This window comes from Oncorhynchus keta, chromosome 35 (genome assembly GCF_023373465.1).
Source record: "Oncorhynchus keta strain PuntledgeMale-10-30-2019 chromosome 35, Oket_V2, whole genome shotgun sequence".
NCBI classification, from domain to species: domain Eukaryota; kingdom Metazoa; phylum Chordata; class Actinopteri; order Salmoniformes; family Salmonidae; genus Oncorhynchus; species Oncorhynchus keta.
Window position 1 is genome coordinate 15422755 of NC_068455.1, and position 17257 is coordinate 15440011.

General features: G+C 43.2%; 1 protein-coding gene across 1 annotated transcript in view; it reads left to right on the top strand.

Annotated features, from left to right (window-relative positions):
* Positions 1 to 17257, top strand: part of fut8a (fucosyltransferase 8a (alpha (1,6) fucosyltransferase)) — a 170938-nt gene that overhangs the window by 47867 nt on the left and 105814 nt on the right. Inside the window, exon 2 of the mRNA XM_052496633.1 lies at positions 8501 to 8556. The gene's annotated coding sequence lies outside the window, so the exon portion shown is untranslated. The remainder of the gene's footprint in view (positions 1 to 8500; positions 8557 to 17257) is intronic.

Consider the following 17257-nt stretch of genomic DNA (forward strand, 5'->3'; position numbering starts at 1 on the left):
GACTTTCTGCTTGTCTTGACTTTCTCAAATATTAAAGTAGTACCACACTGTTTGATGACAACGTTGTTGGCTGGTGAATCACACTATACAGGAAGTAATCCCACGTGCCTCACACACAACAGTAGCTTGGTAAGCGTAAGCCCTTTATTGACTGCAATACAACACAATCAATCAATGTTCAACGAGGATATTTGATTTATTCAGTACCATACTGTACAGTAGAGTGTATTGTATAATAAAGCAAACAGACGTAACCTCAGTATAGCCTAACTGTAGGATAATTAATGAATAGCCCACAGCTATCGTACACACACACACACACACACACACAAACATTGAAAGGCTTAGTTTCTTTGATGTGGATTAGATAGCTAATAGAATGGTCTACTGTGGCTACAGGAGGACTAGTGAGTGGTAGACCTGGCAGCATGTCTCTGAACGTTGGCCTGTAGAAATAAATGGATATAGAGAGGCTGGGAGAAAAGACTAGGGATACCCTTAGTAGAGAAGCCTATCTATGCTGCTATACGTCTCTATACGGATCTTAATTTGAGCCAGTTTGCTACAGCAGGACAATAATCCTGCAGCAACAGCAAATGTGTATTATAATGAATGGATATTTTTGTAGTGGTTGATATATTTTTTGTTAAAGGAAATCAAGTCTGACATTTCAAAGTGGAAATTGCAAACAGTAGAAGCCTTTTTAAAACTCCTGCGGTGCAGGAAAATTCTCAGCAACTAAACTGACCAAATTAAGATCCTACAGCTGTAAACCTTTTCCTCGACTAAAAAACACTTTCAATTGAGATACCTGCCAATTCATTACCCTGAATGTACATTTAAGCGATGCGTTGATTGTTGCATTTCTCAGAGAAGTCCACAGGTCGATTGGTTATCTATCTGTTTCACAGGAGGTTGGGCTCACCTTAACTACCAACAACAGGCTTGTGGTAATGGAGTGGAATCAGTGGAATGGTATCAAATACATCAGATTCATGGTTTCCATGGTTTCCAGGTGTTTGATGTCATTCCATTTGCTCCATTCCATTATTATGAGCCGTTCCTCCCCTCAGCAGCCTCCTGTGATCTGTTTTCTATCCTGAGGTCGGATTGGTTGCCTGTAACACATTATGGTTTCAGAAGCCAGGATAATTAGGATTGATTTCTGAGAAAGCTACATTTCTACTGCCTCCCTTCCAGCTAAAGCTCTCTGTTGAAGTATTGAAACCAGCGCTGCCGAGCCAGCTGCTGCCGAGCCAGAGCCAGCTGCTGCCGAGCCAGCTGCTGCCGAGCCAGCTGCTGCCGAGCCAGCTGCTGCCGAGCCAGCTGCTGCCGAGCCAGAGCCAGCTGCTGCCGAGCCAGAGCCAGCTGCTGCCGAGCCAGCTGCTGCCGAGCCAGAGCCAGCTGCTGCCGAGCCAGAGCCAGCTGCTGCCGAGCCAGCTGCTGCCGAGCCAGAGCCAGCTGCTGCCGAGCCAGAGCCAGCTGCTGCCGAGCCAGCTGCTGCAGAGCCAGCTGCTGCCGAGCCAGAGCCAGCTGCTGCCGAGCCAGAGCCAGCTGCTGCCGAGCCAGAGCCAGCTGCTGCCGAGCCAGCTGCTGCAGAGCCAGCTGCTGCCGAGCCAGAGCCAGCTGCTGCCGAGCCAGCTGCTGCAGAGCCAGCTGCTGCCGAGCCAGAGCCAGCTGCTGCCGAGCCAGCTGCTGCCGAGCCAGCTGCTGCCGAGCCAGCTGCTGCCGAGCCAGAGCCAGCTGCTGCCGAGCCAGCTGCTGCCGAGCCAGAGCCAGCTGCTGCCGAGCCAGAGCCAGCTGCTGCCGAGCCAGAGCCAGCTGCTGCCGAGGTGTGTTGTGTTTATTTGTTCCATATGAGGCTCTTTTAATAAACAAAGACACATCTCTGGTCTCTCTCCTTCACCTCTCAATTTGTGTTGTTGTGCTTGGGGTGTGTGTGTGTCTCAACTCCCTAACCCAATTCCCTTGGACCTCAAATGAGCCTGCATTATAAATTCCTTTGTTTTTCTAGGTAAGGCACGGAATTATACGGTAGCGCTCGCTGCTCTGGAGGAAATTAGAGTTGTGATCGCAGAAGATTGTGAGCGCAATTTGTTTTTGGAAGCTTGTATGTTTTTCAGGGGAAAAGCCACGTTGAAAAGAAAATGGGCAATTATTGATCGGCAAAGTCATTTAGGGTGGTGTGGTTCAGATAGGAAGCCTTAAATGTAAACTTAGAACCATTTTCCTGATAATGGAAGTTGAAATGAATCTCTGCGACTAGATCCACCAGCCAAGGTCATTTCAGAGCAGCCTGCTGCGGCATTCCTTGGTTGCTCGAACTGTGTGTGTGTGTGTGTTTTGCATTCGTTGTTTGCCTGCCCGTGATTGTGTGGGTGGGCCTTTGTGAGTGTGAGGGTGTGTGCTTATGGGCTAGTGTGTGTGTGTTTCTTCATACATGCGTGTGTGCGCGATTGTGTGTGCACGCTTGCATACGTGTATGTGCGTTTGAGTGTGTGTGTGTGTGTGTGTGTGTGTGTGTGTGTGTGTGTGTGTGTGTGTGTGTGTGTGTGTGTGTGTGTGTGTGTGTGTGTGTGTGTGTGTGTGTGTGTGTGTGTGTGTGTGCATCATTCATTGGGGATAGAGTCTTGCTTAATGGGCTCCAATTACATCTGATTCTTCCATCCATCCTGGGCCTGTCGCCACGGCAGCAGGAGAGTGTGGGTGTCACTGCTCTAAGCCGTCACCATGGATTATGGGATGGATGTGCAGCCAGGGAGGGTCTGAAGCTGAAGCTGAATACACACACACATGCACGCAAAGGGTGGCTACTTTGAAGAATCTATAATATAAAATATATATCGATTTGTTTATGTCACGCCCTGACCCATCTCTGTTTATATATATTTTGGTTAGGTCAGGGTGTGACTACGGTGGGTACTCTAGGTTTTTGTATGTCTAGGGGTTTTGTATGTCTAGGGGTTTTGTATGTCTAGGGGTTTTGTCTATGTTGGCCTGATATGGTTCCCAATCAGAGACAGCTGTTTAATTTTTTTTTTTTTTTACCTTTATTTAACCAGGCAAGTCAGTTAAGAACACATTCTTATTTTCAATGACGGCCTGGGAACAGTGGGTTAACTGCCTGTTCAGGGGCAGAACGACAGATTTGTACCTTGTCAGCTCGGGGGTTTGAACTCGCAATAGTCCAACGCTCTAACCACTAGGCTACGCTGCCGCCCATCGTTGTCTCTGATTGGGGATCATATTTAGGCAGGCCTTTTTTCCCCCACTTTCTGGTGTGGGATCTTGACTATGTGTAGTTGCCTGTCAGCACTATTTTGTATAGCTTCACGTTTCAGTTGTTCTTTATTGTTTTGTTTAGTGAGTTTCAGTTTATTAAAATATGTGGAAATGTACACACGCTGCGCCTTGGTCTCATTATCACCAACGTGACAGTTTAACACTTTTTTGGTTACTACGTGATTCCATATGTGTAATTTAATACTTTTGATGTCGTCACTTCTGCAATATAGAAAATAGTAAAAATAAAGAAAAGCCCTTGAATGAGTCGGGTCAAACTTTTGACTGGTACTGTATATTATTTAGTATATGTAAAGACAAGATTAAATATAGAATAGAATAGTCTGATGGGTGAGAATATTGTCACTTGTGAATAATGACCAGTGTGTGCAGACTAAGGCAAGAAAAAGTGCATGCCTTTTCTTTTCCCAATCATAGTCACATGTATCATGTAGCCTAGCCCATAGCCTATGTTTTGATCAGGTTGCATAATAACTCCAGTTGTAGCCCATAGCCTATGTTTTGATCAGGTGGTATAATAACTCCAGTTGTAGCCCATAGCCTATGTTTTGATCAGGTGGTATAATAACTCCAGTTGTAGCCCATAGCCTATGTTTTGATCAGGTGGTATAATAACTCCAGTTGTAGCCCATAGCCTATGTTTTGATCAGGTGGTATAATAACTCCAGTTGTAGCCCATAGCCTATGTTTTGATCAGGTTGCATAATAACTCCAGTTGTAGCCCATAGCCTATGTTTTGATCAGGTTGCATAATAACTCCAGTTGTAGCCCATAGCCTATGTTTTGATCAGGTGGTATAATAACTCCAGTTGTAGCCCATAGCCTATGTTTTGATCAGGTTGCATAATAACTCCAGTTGTAGCCCATAGCCTATGTTTTGATCAGGTGGTATAATAACTCCAGTTGTAGCCCATAGCCTATGTTTTGATCAGGTTGCATAATAACTCCAGTTGTAGCCCATAGCCTATGTTTTGATCAGGTGGCATAATAACTCCAGTTGTAGCCCATAGCCTATGTTTTGATCAGGTTGCATAATAACTCCAGTTGTAGCCCATAGCCTATGTTTTGATCAGGTTGCATAATAACTCCAGTTGTAGCCCATAGCCTATGTTTTGATCAGGTTGCATAATAACTCCAGTTGTAGCCCATAGCCTATGTTTTGATCAGGTGGTATAATAACTCCAGTTGTAGCCCATAGCCTATGTTTTGATCAGGTTGCATAATAACTCCAGTTGTAGCCCATAGCCTATGTTTTGATCAGGTGGTATAATAACTCCAGTTGTAGCCCATAGCCTATGTTTTGATCAGGTGGTATAATAACTCCAGTTGTAGCCCATAGCCTATGTTTTGATCAGGTGGTATAATAACTCCAGTTGTAGCCCATAGCCTATGTTTTGATCAGGTTGCATAATAACTCCAGTTGTAGCCCATAGCCTATGTTTTGATCAGGTTGCATAATAACTCCAGTTGTAGCCCATAGCCTATGTTTTGATCAGGTGGTATAATAACTCCAGTTGTAGCCCATAGCCTATGTTTTGATCAGGTGGTATAATAACTCCAGTTGTAGCCCATAGCCTATGTTTTGATCAGGTGGTATAATAACTCCAGTTGTAGCCCATAGCCTATGTTTGATCAGGTGGTATAATAACTCCAGTTGTAGCCCATAGCCTATGTTTTGATCAGGTTGCATAATAACTCATGTTGTAGCCCATAGCCTATGTTTTGATCAGGTGGTATAATAACTCCAGTTGTAGCCCATAGCCTATGTTTTGATCAGGTTGCATAACAACTCCAGTTGTAGCCCATAGCCTATGTTTTGATCAGGTTGCATAACAACTCCAGTTATAGCCCATAGCCTATGTTTTGATCAGGTGGTATAATAACTCCAGTTGTAGCCCATAGCCTATGTTTTGATCAGGTGGTATAATAACTCCAGTTGTAGCCCATAGCCTATGTTTTGATCAGGTGGTATAATAACTCCAGTTGTAGCCCATAGCCTATGTTTTGATCAGGTTGCATAATAACTCCAGTTGTAGCCCATAGCCTATGTTTTGATCAGGTTGCATAACAACTCCAGTTGTAGCCCATAGCCTATGGTTTGGTCAGGTTGCATAACAACTCCAGTTGTAGCCCATAGCCTATGTTTTGATCAGGTGGTATAATAACTCCAGTTGTAGCCCATAGCCTATGTTTTGATCAGGTGGTATAATAACTCCAGTTGTAGCCCATAGCCTATGTTTTGATCAGGTGGTATAATAACTCCAGTTGTAGCCCATAGCCTGTGTTTTGATCAGGTGGTATAATAACTCCAGTTGTAGCCCATAGCCTATGTTTTGATCAGGTTGCATAATAACTCCAGTTGTAGCCCATAGCCTATGTTTTGATCAGGTTGCATAATAACTCCAGTTGTAGCCCATAGCCTATGTTTTGATCAGGTGGTATAATAACTCCAGTTGTAGCCCATAGCCTATGTTTTGATCAGGTGGTATAATAACTCCAGTTGTAGCCCATAGCCTATGTTTTGATCAGGTGGTATAATAACTCCAGTTGTAGCCCATAGCCTATGTTTTGATCAGGTGGTATAATAACTCCAGTTGTAGCCCATAGCCTATGTTTTGATCAGGTGGTATAATAACTCCAGTTGTAGCCCATAGCCTATGTTTTGATCAGGTGGTATAATAACTCCAGTTGTAGCCCATAGCCTATGTTTTGATCAGGTTGCATAATAACTCCAGTTGTAGCCCATAGCCTATGTTTTGATCAGGTGGTATAATAACTCCAGTTGTAGCCCATAGCCTATGTTTTGATCAGGTGGTATAATAACTCCAGTTGTAGCCCATAGCCTATGTTTTGATCAGGTTGCATAATAACTCCAGTTGTAGCCCATAGCCTATGTTTTGGTCAGGTGGTATAATAACTCCAGTTGTAGCCCATAGCCTATGTTTTGATCAGGTTGCATAATAACTCTAAATGTAGCCTATAGGCCTATATGTTTTGGTCAGGTGGTATAATAACTCTAAATGTAGCCTATAGGCCTATATGTTTTGGTCAGGTGGTATAATAACTCTAAATGTAGCCTTTTGGCCTTTGACCCCTGGAACACAGTTGGAGAGCACATAGCTTACAGAGCACATAGCCTACAGAGCACATAGCCCACAGAGCCTAGTGAAACACAGTCTATTTAGAAGAGGATCCCAGCTTTATCCTGCTGCTGGATTTATTGCTGAGTGCGTCTCAATATTAGGATGGTGTTCCTTATGCTTTGTACACTCAGTGTATATTTTTATTTTTATTTTTTATTTGACCTTTATTTATTAACTAGGCAAGTCAGTTAAGAACAAATTCTTATTTTCAATGACGGCCTTGGAACAGCTCAGTTGGTAGAGCATGGCGCTTGTAACGCCAGGGTAGTGGGTTCGATTCCCGGGACCACCCATACGTAGAATGTATGCACACATGACGGTAAGTCGCTTTGGATAAAACCGTCTGCTAAATGGCATATATTATTATTAGTATTATTGTTCAGGGGCGGAACGACAGATTTTTACCTTGGCAGGTTATATGTAAGACTAGATTCAATTGAGAATAGTCTGATGAATGAGAATATTATCAAGTGTTTTCAGATAGTGAATGAGAGACTGATGAAGTGTGTGCAGCCTGCGCAAGAAACAGAACAGAGCTCATGCCTTTCATGTGACATTTTTCAAATCATCACTTGAGTCGCATCATACAGCCTTAGAATGTACAAAAAAAATTGAAACATATAGCCTGACGTTTTTATCACAACTAAAGTTGAATAAATAACTCTAAATGAAGCATGTCGAAAAGGACCTGTTTCTTTGTCAACCTCTCAACACAGAATAGAAGCATGTGCGCTACCTCGGAAATCATTTGGAGAAAATATCCTTTTTATTTTATTCAGCTATGTTCAATTGTGTTCTTCTTAATATAAAATAATATACAAATAATGCCACTGGAATTATGACATCTGCTAAATGAACTAGTGTAGCCCACAGCCATATGGCATAGCCAGATCAGGGCCTAACATAAGGACAGCTCAGAGTATGCTATTCTGTTCTTCTGACATAAGCTACATTTTCTTCACATCGTGTTTCTTAAGACCTGTCTAAAATGAATAATGGATTTATTGTGATGGTTATAGGTTATATTAAATGGATTTATTGTGATGGTTATAGGTTATATTAAATGGATTTATTGTGATGGTTATAGGTTATATTACATTGATTTATTGTGATGGTTATAGGTTATATTAAATGGATTTATTGTGATGGTTATAGGTTATATTAAATTGATTTATTGTGATGGTTATAGGTTATAATAAATGGATTTATTGTGATGGTTATAGGTTATATTAAATTGATTTATTGTGATGGTTATAGGTTATATTAAATGGATTTATTGTGATGGTTATAGGTTATATTAAATTGATTTATTGTGATGGTTATAGGTTATATTAAATGGATTTATTGTGATGGTTATAGGTTATATTAAATGGATTTATTGTGATGGTTATAGGTTATATTAAATGGATTTATTGTGATGGTTATAGGTTATATTAAATGGATTTATTGTGATGGTTATAGGTTATATTAAATGGATTTATTGTGATGGTTATAGGTTATATTAAATTGATTTATTGTGATGGTTATAGGTTATATTAAATTGATTTATTGTGATGGTTATAGGTTATATTAAATTGATTTATTGTGATGGTTATAGGTTATATTAAATTGATTTATTGTGATGGTTATAGGTTATATTAAATGGATTTATTGTGATGGTTATAGGTTATATTAAATAGATTTATTGTGATGGTTATAGGTTATATTAAATGGATTTATTCATTTTTTTTTATGTAGATGTTCCAAAGGTCTGCATCGGGGGCTGGTAGGCTGTGTGGAAGATGCCAAACATGTTTTCATTAATGAATGGTCAATTACCAAGAGACCAGCAGTTATTTGCATGACAATCACTGATTGACTAAATTTCATGACCACCACAGCCCTACCTAACACACACTCACTCACTCGCACACACACGCACACACACACTCACTCTCCTGGCTTGATAAATAACCTTGAAGGAAATGACAAATGACTCAAGTCTTAAAGCTTTGTTCTCGCTGACTAAATCATGGTGGGTAATATCATTTTCTTTCCTAATCTTTTTGTTACAGGAAGAAGTTGTTCTCTGAATTCCCAAGTGAGGATTCTGTGAGGCTTCTAAAAAAAGGTAAGCACCTTTTAGGATGGAGGATACTTTCAGGGTATGGGATGGTTGGACTAAGACGGATGTTTGATCAGAAGGACAGACACAAGAAGCCGTCCGTCCGTCCAAAGGGATGTTGTGTTATTCATGATAATAGAGGATGCCACTGCTGTGTTCTTATTAAGGGCAGGGAACCCAGCCAGGCAGTAACAGCCAGGCAGTAACAGCCAGGCAGTAACAGACAGGCAGTAACAGACAGGCAGTAACAGACAGGCAGTAACAGACAGACAGACAGACAGACAGACAGACAGACAGACAGACAGACAGACAGACAGACAGACAGACAGACAGACAGACAGACAGACAGACAGACAGACAGACAGACAGACAGACAGACAGACAGACAGACAGACAGACAGACACAGACACAGACAGACACAGACAGACAGACAGACAGACAGACAGACAGACAGACAGACAGACAGACAGACAGACAGCATCACTCCTAGCCAGAAACAGACACAGACTATTGTACCAAGTCAAGCAGAATGGTTTAGAAAGAGAAACAGACAGCAGCCTAAATGCAGCTCATCTTTCAGGCATCTTTCACTGAGCCAACTGGAGAATGACTGCAGCAGCAGCAACAACACTCACGCCCATCCCCGTCCCCATAGACACACCATTATAACAACACTCCCCGTCCCCATAGACACATCATTATAACAACACTCACGCCCATCCCTGTCCCCATAGACACACCATTAATACAACACTCACGCCCATCCCCGTCCCCATAGACACACCATTATAACAACACTCCCTGTCCCCATAGACACATCATTATAACAACACTCACGCCCATCCCTGTCCCCATAGACACACCATTAATACAACACTCACGCCCATCCCCGTCCCCATAGACACAACATTATAACAACACTCACGCCCATCACCGTCCCCATAGACACACCATTATAACAACACTCACGCCCATCCCCGTCCCCATAGACACAGCATTATATCAACACTCACGCCCATCCCCGTCCCCATAGACACAGCATTATATCAACACTCCCTGTCCCCATAGACACATCATTATAACAACACTCACGCCCATCCCTGTCCCCATAGACACACCACTATAACAACACGCCCCATCCCCGTCCCCATAGACACACCACTATAACAACACGCCCCATCCCCGTCCCCATAGACACAGCATTATATCAACACTCACGCCCATTCCCGTCCCCATAGACACACCACTATAACAACACGCCCCATCCCCGTCCCCATAGACACACCATTATAACAACACGCCCCATCCCCGTCCCCATAGACACACCATTATATCAACACTCACGCCCATTCCCGTCCCCATAGACACACCACTATAACAACACGCCCCATCCCCGTCCCCATAGACACACCATTATAACAACACACACCATCCCTGTCCCCATAGACACAGTATTATATCAACACTCACCATCCCCGTCCCCATAGACACACCATTATAACAACACTCCCCATCCCCGTTCCCATAGACACACCATTATAACAACACTCCCCATCCCCGTCCCCATAGACACACCATTATAACAACACACGCCATCCCCGTCACCATAGACACACCATGAAAACAACACGCCCCATCCCCGTCCCCGTCCCCATAGACACACCATTATATCAACACACACCATCTCCGTCCCCATAGATACACCATTATAACAACACACACACACCGACCCTGTACACACATCATTAATACAACATCATGTGTTGAGATACAGTTGCCATCTCCGTACTCAAGCTTGTCCCTGTCCTCTATCCAAAGTCACCCAGGGTTAGGAGGGATTATTCAGACCCAGTACATTAGTAGGACGTTTAGGGGGAGAGGGTAGGACATTATTACAACATAATCTTTACACAAATTACAGGGTGTCACATTACACAAATTATTGAACCACATATTGAATGACAAAGTTTGCACAATCAGCCACAAAAAAAAATGTGTATGTAGGTGCTGAGAGTAGTGAATAAACAGTCTGTGTGTAGGTGCTGAGATTAGTGAATAAACAGTCTGTGTGTAGGTGCTGAGAGTAGTGAATAAACAGTCTGTGTGTAGGTGCTGAGAGTAGTGAATAAACAGTCTGTGTGTAGGTGCTGAGAGTAGGGAATAAACAGTCTGTGTGTAGGTGCTGAGAGTAGGGAATAAACAGTCTGTGTGTAGGTGCTGAGAGTAGTGAATAAAGGGTCTGTGTGTGTAGGTGCTGAGAGTAGGGAATAAAGGGTCTGTGTGTAGGTGCTGAGAGTAGGGAATAAAGGGTCTGTGTGTAGGTGCTGAGAGTAGGGAATAAAAGGTCTGTGTGTAGGTGCTGAGAGTAGGGAATAAAGGGTCTGTGTGTAGGTGCTGAGAGTAGGGAATAAAGGGTCTGTGTGTAGGTGCTGAGAGTAGGGAATAAAGGGTCTGTGTGTAGGTGCTGAGAGTAGGGAATAAAGGGTCTGTGTGTAGGTGCTGAGAGTAGGGAATAAACAGTCTGTGTGTAGGTGCTGAGAGTAGGGAATAAAGGGTCTGTGTGTAGGTGCTGAGAGTAGGGAATAAAGGGTCTGTGTGTAGGTGCTGAGAGTAGGGAATAAAGGTCTGTGTGTAGGTGCTGAGAGTAGTGAATAAACAGTCTGTGTGTAGGTGCTGAGAGTAGTGAATAAACGGTCTGTGTGTAGGTGCTGAGAGTAGGGAATAAACAGTCTGTGTGTAGGTGCTGAGATTAGGAATAAAGGGTCTGTGTGTAGGTGCTGAGAGTAGGGAATAAAGGGTCTGTGTGTAGGTGCTGAGAGTAGGGAATAAACAGTCTGTGTGTAGGTGCTGAGAGTAGGGAATAAAGGGTCTGTGTGTAGGTGCTGAGAGTAGGGAATAAACGGTCTGTGTGTAGGTGCTGAGAGTAGGGAATAAACAGTCTGTGTTTAGGTGCTGAGAGTTGGGAATAAACGGTCTGTGTGTAGGTGCTGAGAGTAGGGAATAAACGGTCTGTGTGTAGGTGCTGAGAGTAGGGAATAAACAGTCTGTGTGTAGGTGCTGAGAGTAGGGAATAAACAGTCTGTGTTTAGGTGCTGAGATTAGGGAATAAACAGTCTGTGTTTGGGTGCTGAGAGTAGGGAATAAACAGTCTGTGTTTAGGTGCTGAGAGTTGGGAATAAACATTCTGTGTTTAGGTGCTGAGATTAGGGAATAAACAGTCTGTGTTTGGGTGCTGAGAGTAGGGAATAAACAGTCTGTGTTTAGGTGCTGAGAGTAGGGAATAAACAGTCTGTGTGTAGGTGCTGAGAGTAGGGAATAAACAGTCTGTGTGTAGGTGCTGAGAGTAGGGAATAAAGGGTCTGTGTGTAGGTGCTGAGAGTAGGGAATAAACAGTCTGTGTGTAGGTGCTGAGAGTAGGGAATAAAGGGTCTGTGTGTAGGTGCTGAGAGTAGGGAATAAACAGTCTGTGTTTTGGTGTTGAGAGTAGTGAATAAACAGTCTGTGTGTAGGTGCTGAGAGTAGTGAATAAACAGTCTGTGTGTAGGTGCTGAGAGTAGGGAATAAACAGTCTGTGTGTAGGTGCTGAGAGTAGGGAATAAAGGGTCTGTGTGTAGGTGCTGAGAGTAGTGAATAAACAGTCTGTGTTTAGGTGCTGAGAGTAGGGAATAAACAGTCTGTGTGTAGGTGCTGAGAGTAGGGAATAAACAGTCTGTGTGTAGGTGCTGAGAGTAGGGAATAAACAGTCTGTGTTTAGGTGCTGAGAGTAGGGAATAAAGGGTCTGTGTGTAGGTGCTGAGAGTAGTGAATAAACAGTCTGTGTGTAGGTGCTGAGAGTAGGGAATAAACAGTCTGTGTGTCAGTGCTGAGAGTAGGGAATAAACAGTCTGTGTGTAGGTGCTGAGAGTAGTGAATAAACAGTCTGTGTGTAGGTGCTGAGAGTAGGGAATAAACAGTCTGTGTGTAGGTGCTGAGAGTAGTGAATAAACAGTCTGTGTTTAGGTGCTGAGAGTAGGGAATAAACGGTCTGTGTGTAGGTGCTGAGAGTAGGGAATAAAGGGTCTGTGTGTAGGTGCTGAGAGTAGGGAATAAAGGGTCTGTGTGTAGGTGCTGAGAGTAGGGAATAAACAGTCTGTGTGTAGGTGCTGAGAGTAGGGAATAAAGGGTCTGTGTGTAGGTGCTGAGAGTAGGGAATAAAGGGTCTGTGTGTAGGTGCTGAGAGTAGGGAATAAAGGGTCTGTGTGTAGGTGCTGAGAGTAGTGAATAAACGGTCTGTGTGTAGGTGCTGAGAGTAGTGAATAAACGGTCTGTGTGTAGGTGCTGAGAGTAGGGAATAAACAGTCTGTGTGTAGGTGCTGAGATTAGGGAATAAAGGGTCTGTGTGTAGGTGCTGAGAGTAGGGAATAAACGGTCTGTGTGTAGGTGCTGAGAGTAGGGAATAAACAGTCTGTGTGTAGGTGCTGAGAGTAGGGAATAAAGGGTCTGTGTGTAGGTGCTGAGAGTAGGGAATAAACGGTCTGTGTGTAGGTGCTGAGAGTAGGGAATAAACAGTCTGTGTTTAGGTGCTGAGAGTAGGGAATAAACGGTCTGTGTGTAGGTGCTGAGAGTAGGGAATAAACGGTCTGTGTGTAGGTGCTGAGAGTAGGGAATAAACAGTCTGTGTGTAGGTGCTGAGAGTAGGGAATAAACAGTCTGTGTTTAGGTGCTGAGATTAGGGAATAAACAGTCTGTGTTTGGGTGCTGAGAGTAGGGAATAAACAGTCTGTGTTTAGGTGCTGAGAGTAGGGAATAAACAGTCTGTGTTTAGGTGCTGAGAGTAGGGAATAAACAGTCTGTGTTTAGGTGCTGAGAGTAGGGAATAAACAGTCTGTGTTTGGGTGCTGAGAGTAGGGAATAAACAGTCTGTGTGTAGGTGCTGAGAGTAGGGAATAAAGAGTCTGTGTGTAGGTGCTGAGAGTAGGGAATAAAGGGTCTGTGTGTAGGTGCTGAGAGTAGGGAATAAACAGTCTGTGTGTAGGTGCTGAGAGTAGGGAATAAAGGGTCTGTGTGTAGGTGCTGAGAGTAGGGAATAAACAGTCTGTGTTTTGGTGTTGAGAGTAGTGAATAAACAGTCTGTGTGTAGGTGCTGAGAGTAGTGAATAAACAGTCTGTGTGTAGGTGCTGAGAGTAGTGAATAAACAGTCTGTGTGTAGGTGCTGAGGGTAGTGAATAAACAGTCTGTGTGTAGGTGCTGAGAGTAGTGAATAAACAGTCTGTGTTTAGGTGCTGAGAGTAGGGAATAAACAGTCTGTGTGTAGGTGCTGAGAGTAGGGAATAAAGAGTCTGTGTGTAGGTGCTGAGAGTAGGGAATAAACAGTCTGTGTTTAGGTGCTGAGAGTAGGAATAAAGGGTCTGTGTGTAGGTGCTGAGAGTAGTGAATAAACAGTCTGTGTGTAGGTGCTGAGAGTAGGGAATAAACAGTCTGTGTGTCAGTGCTGAGAGTAGGGAATAAACAGTCTGTGTGTAGGTGCTGAGAGTAGTGAATAAACAGTCTGTGTGTAGGTGCTGAGAGTAGGGAATAAACAGTCTGTGTGTCGGTGCTGAGAGTAGGGAATAAAGGGTCTGTGTGTACGTGCTGAGAGTAGGGAATAAACAGTCTGTGTGTCGGTGCTGAGAGTAGGGAATAAAGGGTCTGTGTGTAGGTGCTGAGAGTAGGGAATAAAGGGTCTGTGTGTAAGTGCTGAGAGTAGGGAATAAAGGGTCTGTGTGTAGGTGCTGAGAGTAGGGAATAAAGGGTCTGTGTGTAGGTGCTGAGAGTAGGGAATAAAGGGTATGTGTGTAGGTGCTGAGAGTAGGGAATAAAGGGTCTGTGTGTAAGTGCTGAGAGTAGGGAATAAAGGGTCTGTGTGTAGGTGCTGAGAGTAGGGAATAAAGGGTCTGTGTGTAGGTGCTGAGAGTAGGGAATAAACAGTCTGTGTGTAGGTGCTGAGAGTAGTGAATAAAGGGTCTGTGTGTAGGTGCTGAGAGTAGGGAATAAAGGGTCTGTGTGTAGGTGCTGAGAGTAGGGAATAAAGGGTCTGTGTGTAGGTGCTGAGAGTAGGGAATAAAGGGTCTGTGTGTGTAGGTGCTGAGAGTAGGGAATAAAGGGTCTGTGTGTAGGTGCTGAGAGTAGGGAATAAAGGGTCTGTGTGTAGGTGCTGAGAGTAGGGAATAAAGGGTCTGTGTGTAGGTGCTGAGAGTAGTGAATAAACAGTATGTGTGTGGGGGTGAGATTCGCAGAGGTGAGAGTGAAGAACACTTGGCTCTTGAACATAGGTTTACTGGAGGAAAGCAGATGGTGTGTGTGTGTGTGTGTGTGTGTGTGTGTGTGTGTGTGTGTGTGTGTGTGTGTGTGTGTGTGTGTGTGTGTGTGTGTGTGTGTGTGTGTGTGTGTGTGTGTGTGTGTGTGTGTGTGTGTGTGTGTGTGTGTGTGTGTGTGTGTGTGTGTGTGTGTGTGTGTTTGCGTGTGTGCGTGTAACACGTAGTGTCTTTTCCCTCAGCAGTACTAACTCTCTTGTAATACTTCATCAACTTTGAAAAAATAGTGGCATTTATACATGATAACATGTCACTGAATTGTTTAGACTTTATTCAATCGGACAATTCCAGTAAGTGTTTACAGCGTTTTCAATACCAGAGAGGTAAATTAGAACATGTGTCATGTGCTAGCCAACAAGTGAAGGATCATAGCCAAACAGTTGGAGAGAACATCATGAGATAAACACTTTGTCTCTGGTTGAAATAGAATGAATCAGCCTTTTCTGACTGGAAGCATGTGGACATTCGTATCAGTACAAGTTCATGGAATTTTTCAGTTGGAAAATCTCATAGCTTTGATCTGAGGCACATTTTAACCTCTACAGGATCAGTGTCTGCCCCGCGGGACAGTTGAGCTAACGTAGGCTAATGTGATTAGCATGAGGTTGTAAGTAACAAGAATATTTCCAGGACATAGACATATCTGATAGGGGAAGAAATCTTAAATTCTTGTTCATCTAATTGCAATTTACAGTAGCTATTACAGTGAAATAATACCATGCTATTGTTTGAGGAGAGTGCACAGTTATGCACTTGAAAATGTATTAATAAACCAGTTAGGCACATTTGGGCAGACTTTATACAACATTTTGAACAGAAATGCAATGGTTCATTGGATCTGTTTAAAACTTTTTACATACACTGCTGCCATCTAGTAGCCAAAATCTGTAATTGTGCCTAACCTGGAATAGTACATTGTGACCTTTCTCTTGCGTTTCAAAGATGATGAAAACATTGTATTTTCTTTGTATTATCTTTATCCAGATCTAATGTGTTATATTCTCCGACATTAATTTCAGAATATCACAAAATTCAAAGAGTTTCATTTCAAATGGTATGAAGGACTTGCATATCCTTGCTTCAGGTCCTGAGCTACAGGCAGTTAGATTTGGGTATGTCATTTTAGGCGAAAACTGGAAAAAAAGGGTCAGATCCTTAAGAGGTTTTAAGAAACTGAACTGTCTGAATTGAAACTGTTTTCTAAACACTGTGACTGACAAGTTTTTTCATCATACTTCTCTCGCTCTCTCTCTTTCTCTTTCTCTCTCTCTCTCTCTCTCTCTCTCTCTCTCTCTCGGTTTAGGATCCCTAGTATTTATTTATTGATCTTAATCCTCTAGATGTAGCTCTGAGAAATGTGTATGTTAGCAACATTGTGGTGTGGACAGTGTTGCTTGGCAACTTATCTCAACACAGGGAGTCCACAGATGAAAAAGCATCTGGTTTAGTGAGTCTGAACACACACACAGACACAGACACACACACGAGGGGTTTCCGTACTGACAAATGCAGATGCGACAAACCTGCCAGCAGGTTGTAGAATATTAGACCGCCTGCTAGCTGAGAGTCGGTTGTCATCAATGTTACCTCTAAGCTGAGCGCGGGCGTGCAGCTCCCCTGGGACTGCCATGCAGAAGAAATATCAACATGCGCAGAGAAGCACGAGATTGAACTTTATGCAACTTCCTAGAGTTTTCCCCATTAGTTAACAATGTCAACGTTTCCCTTTACAGTGGGAATTGTGATCGAATAAGGGCAATATTCAAGCCACTTTCAATACAACATACCAAAACAAAACAAACTATGCATGAGATTTTGTTGTAAGCAGAATGCATGGGAGTAGGATTCTATTACATTGACAGGCACGACTTAAGCTTGTACTCTGCACAGACCGGTGCGTCATAACCAATCAAAGCTGCAGTAGGCCTATATGCGATTATAAACTGGGTGGTTCGATCCCTGAATGCTGATTGACTGACAACCGTGGTATATCACGCTGTATACCACGGGTATGCTCTAATTACATTGGTAACCAGTTTATAATGGCAATAAGGCACCTCGGGGGTTTGTGGTATATGGCCAATATTCCACGGCTGAGGGCTGGATCCAGGTCCTGCCAAAGAACAGCCCGTAGCAGTGGTATATTGGCCATATACCACACCCCTCGTGGCATATATGGATCTGTGCCATTCACTTTCAACTGGACTGTTTTTACAGCATGAGTGGTTGTGAGTAGATGCGTTTGTTTTGAGATCAAAGTGAGATGTAGCGACGATTTTATTTTGTAAAGTGGTATCTTGCATCAAACAACACAACAACATTTTCAGTCACCTCCTTGTCTGAAGGACAAGTAGTTAAACAGGTTCATGTCAA